The sequence below is a fragment of the Nicotiana attenuata genome, chromosome 7, assembly GCF_001879085.1.
Source record: "Nicotiana attenuata strain UT chromosome 7, NIATTr2, whole genome shotgun sequence".
NCBI lineage: Eukaryota > Viridiplantae > Streptophyta > Magnoliopsida > Solanales > Solanaceae > Nicotiana > Nicotiana attenuata.
The window spans coordinates 72,696,797-72,702,059 of NC_031995.1; positions in this window are offsets into that span (position 1 = coordinate 72,696,797).

The window sequence follows — 5,263 nt, forward strand, 5'->3', positions numbered from 1 at the left end:
TTCTATGGCTTTGACCGAAGTTGGTGGAGGCAGCTTTGCTATTACATCAACCTTTGCTCGATCTACCTCTATTCCCTTGCTTGACACCCGGTGCCCCAAGACTATTCCTTCTTGTACCATGAAATGGCACTTCTCCCAATTCAGAACCAAGTTGGTCTCGATGCACCGTTTCAGCACACGCGTCAGATTTATTAGGCACTCCTCAAATGAATTTCCCACCACTGAGAAGTCATCCATGAACACCTCCATTATGTCCTCTACCATGTCAGTGAATATGGCCATCATGCACCGTTGGAATGTGGCGGGTGCATTGCATAGGCCAAAGGGCATCCTCTTGAAGGCATAAATGCCATATGGGCAAGTGAAGGAGGTCTTCTCTCTGTCCTCAGGTGCAATAGAGATCTGGTTGTACCCTGAGTACCCATCCAGAAAGCAAAAGTGTGACCTCCCTGCCAATCTATCCAGCATCTGATCAATGAAGGGAAGTGGGAAGTGGTCTTTCCGGGTGGCTAGATTCAACTTTCGATAATCCATGCAAATTCTCCAGCCTGTGACAGTTCTTGTTGAGATTAGTTCATTGTTGTCATTCTTCACAACCGTCATGCCACCCTTTTTAGGAACGCATTGAACTGGGCTAACCCAGCTACTGTCAGAGATTGGGAAAATGATTCCCGCATCCAACCACTTTATCACTTCCTTCTTCACCACTTCCTTCATATTGGGGTTCAGCCTCTTCTGATGTTCCCTGGAAGGTTTGTGCCCCTCTTCCAGCAGAATCTTGTGCATGCAATAGGCGGGGCTGATCCCCTTGATGTCTGCCATGGTCCACCCAATGGCAGTTTTGCACTCCCTTAGTACCTGCAAAAGCTGTTGAACCTGCACATCTAACAAACCAGCTGAGATAATAACAGGTAATGTGGAGTTGGGACCCAGAAATTCATACCTGAGGTGAGTTGGCAATGGCTTTAGTTCCAGCTTAGGTGGTTCTTCGATGGATGGCTTTGCTGGAGGGGTCTCTCTCTTTTCTAAGTGTAAGGGCTCAAACTCTAGATTTCTATCCCAGAACCCTCTACCTTCCAATGCCAACACCCATTCCGCCAAATCCTCACCATTCACTTCATCTAAATTCATCAAGCATGCAGCAAGGGGATCCTCAACCGTCAACACCTCATCATCAGACTCTACAATTACATCCACGGCATCAATAAGAGAACAATTGGCGAACTCACTTGGTCACCTCATAGATTTCTGCACATTGAATATAATTTCTTCATCATTGAGCCTCATCTTGAGCTCCCCAGTCTCACAATCAATCAGAGCTCTCCCCGTGGCCAAGAATGGTCGTCCTAATATTATAGGAATTTCTTCATCCACTTTGCAATCTAAGATTACAAAATCTGCAGGGAACACGAATTTCCCCACCTGAATAAGCACATCATCAAGGATCCCAAATGGACGCTTCACAGTCCTGTCGGCCAGCTGTAACAACATAGAGGTGGGTCTAGCTCTCCCAATGCCCAACCTCTTATAAATAACCAGGGGCATAAGATTAATGTTGGCCCCTAAATCACAGAGTGCCTTAGCAAAGGCGAAGTTCCCAATAGTGCATGGAATTGAAAAGCTACCTGGATCAGATAGCTTTTCAGCAACAGGTCTAGACACCACTGCACTACAGGTCTGAGTAAGTGTCACCGTGGCCAAGTCTTGGAAGTCAAACTTCCGAGACATCAAGTCCTTCATCATTTTAGCGTATCCATGCATCTCCTTTAAAGCTTCAATCAATGGAATGTTTACCTGGATTTGTTTGAGCATCTCAAAGAACTTTTTATACTGCTCCTCCTTTTGATGTTTGGCCAGCCTCTGTGGAAATGGTGCAGGAGGTCTTTTCTTCCCAATCACTTGGGATTTCTCTTTCTCAGCTACTATTTCAACTACTGGCTCAGCTACTTTCTCAATCTCCTGCTGCATATTCTTTTCTTCAGGTGCGGGCTGGACTGTCACCTCTGTCAATCCCGTAGACTCATCCAGCTCAATGGGCACTGGAATGAGTGTCTCAGCCTGTATGTTTTCTCGAGCTCTCTCTTGCTCTACATTTAGATCCCTGCCATTACGGAGACTCACCGCCATCAGCTGCTTTGGGCCCTGATCTTTTGGATTGATTTGGGTATCTGCAGGTAATGTCCCTTGAGGACGATTGTTCAGTGACATTGAAATCTGGCCCACTTGTACCTCAATATTTTTGATAGCCGCATCATGTGCATCCACCCTTTCATTTATCTTAGCATTGGACCCAATAACCTGCTGCATCATTGCTTCCAGTCTTGCAAACCCGTCTTCCTGTTTTCCACCATGCTGCTGCTGAGGTGGGTGGTACCCTTGCTGCTGATTGTTGTACCCCTGTGGTCTAGGATACGGTGCCATGTTGTTGGGGGGTCTCATGCCTCCCATGTTTCCGGCGTTATACTATGGCTGAGGTGGCCTGTACTGCTGCTGAATCTGCTGACCCCAGTTCTGATTTCCTTGTCTCTGACCCCCATAGTTAGCCACATAGTTCATATCTTCAGGGTGCTGATGATGATGATCATGCTCTGCATTCCAAGGATTACCAATTGGCTGGCTAATGCAAGATGTGCACAAGCCCCCATTGGTAGTATCTACTATATGTACCTGCTGCTTCTGCCCTGATTCCTCCACCTTTTTGGTGAGGATGCTCATTTGTGTCAAGAGAGTCGCCATATTTTCAGCTATTGTATTAGAAGTATCAAGAGGCACTAAGTGCACCACTGGAGTGATAGGTGCATTCCTAGATGTCCAACCCGAATTCTGCGCCATCTTGTCGAGCAAATTCTGACCTTCTCTCCAAGTCTTGCTCAAGAATGCCCCACCAGCAGAGGCATCTACAATATTCTTCATGCTGTCAGACAGTCCCATGTAAAACTGTTGTCCCAACATCTGTTCTGGAACACCGTGGTGGGGACACATAACCAACATTCCTTTAAACCTGCCCCATGTCTCGTGTAGTGTCTCCATTGGTTTCTGTTTGAAACTTACGATCTCATCAATTTGTTGAGCAGTTTTGTTGGGCGGGTGGAACTTGTTGTGAAATTGCTTGACTAACTCATCCCAAGTTTCTATAGAGTTTATGGGTAGCGAGTTTAGCCAAACCTGAGCAGCCTGCCACCGAGAATGGAAACAATAATAGCCTGATTGCTTCCTGAGTCACGTTGGGTTGCCTTTGAGTTTTGCAGATAGACAGGAAGTTCTTCAAGTGCTGTTGAGGATCTTCTATTTGCGTCCCAGAAAAGAGTCCCTTGTTTTGCAACAAGTGCAGCATGTTATTTGTGATCTGGAACGATTCAGCTTGTATTGCGGGCACAACAATGGCAGTGGCCAGATTGTCAGTTGTGGGTTGTGCCCAGTCATATAGTGCACCCTCAGGCACAGGAGGTGCCACTTCTCTGGCATTTAAGCCAACTTGCTCATTCCTGACGTTTCCGTTGGGATCGTTTACGTATCCCATGTCAATTTCGAATTTGTGTGTTTGTTGGGATTGTTGAAGTCTTTTGTTGGCACGATTCAATGTCCGGAATGTTTTCTCGGGGTCTGAGAGTCCTTCAAGTAGTTCTCCAGTCCTCGTAGAATTTCTAGGCATACACCTGTGCAACCAGATCAACAACCGTCAAAATTTCAATGGAAAATTGGGTAGAGAGAAAACTGACTACACTAAGAATTTTTTTTTTTTTTGTATTTCTATCAATGGTAATTGATAATTCCGTTAACTCCCCGGCAACGGCGCCAAAATTTGATCACGCCCAACTATGTCCTCTAAAAAGGAATCTGCGGACGTTGCAAATATAACCCGAGTATTACGCCCAGGGTCGAATCCACAGAGAGTTAACCTATCAATCACTATCTTTAGACCCACTAAACTCTTCAGAACCAGTTTCCCAGATGTTTGAATTACAGTTGAAGGTCGCTTTACTAACTACGATTGCAAATAAATTAAACAGCTGTAAATTAAAATGCTAAGGTTATAAACAATGATGAGAAAAAGCTAAGGCAATGATTTCCCCTATTGAAGGAATCCCTTCTGTTTATGCTCATACAAATTTACCAACACATCTCTATCAATCATGAACGATCATCTTACTGTAAATCTCTCCCGAGTAATCACAGTAATATACTAATTGCACTCTCCGAGATACACTAGCTTACTTTATTTAGCACAATTCACTTTAGATTACACCCAAGGCTTCGTTATCCCTAATCCCGCCTTTAAACCCGCGATTATAGATTCCTCTTATACTTTGGGAGTGGTGTTGTTCAACAATAACCTAAATATGCACTCTTTTTCAAGTTATGCACACTAAATAGGCACAGCTAATTGAGGATCCTGTCAATTAACTACAACAAGCACAAAGTTGAACAAATAGAGATTGAAACTAGCAATTTGTATTCACATAAACAAGATGTTCATCCCCCACTAGGTTCCATCAAAGCCTTAGACAAAGGATTTAGCTACTCATGGCTATGGGAAAACAAACTAAGATAGAATTCATCATAACTAGCAATAAAAATCAAAGAAAAGAAGAACTATGTTTTTGGGTATTCTCTCACAATAGTTTTTCTTGCCAAGATACTCTAAAATTCAATACATGCCTCTCTTGGGCGAAGTCTCGTATTTAAAATAGGGTTTAGGTCTAAAAATCCCGTGTTTTACACTTTAGTCCCTGAAGTTTTCTGCTTCCGCCGCGGTTCTGCCGCGGTCGCGGTCAAATGCCTTCTCTGAATCTCATTTTATCTGCAACTCTCTTCCACCGCGGTTCTACCGCGGTCGCGGTGGAACCGCGGTCGACACAGTTCTCTGAATCTTCAGGCCTATTTTGCGTTGTTTACTTTGGGAATTTCACAGTTGACCTCTTTTTTCTTCATTTTTGACTCCAAAAGTACTCCCTAGCCTTCCCTGGTCATATATCACCTGCAAATCATGAAAAGCACTAATAAGAGTATTTTGTTATCACTTTTATCATCAAAACTATACAAGAAGGTGGTTATTTAAGACGTGATTATAGTTAAATTCACCTATTATCATTACGCATAGACCTTGATTGCAAGATGACCCCAAATAGGATGGATGATTTCATCACACCAGCTTATCTTGTTCCTCGTGCGGTCATCCGGCTGATCAAGGCTGTTATATCTAGCAAATATCATAGATGGGGAATCCGCGCTTTAATCAAACAAAGCATGAGATACATAGTAA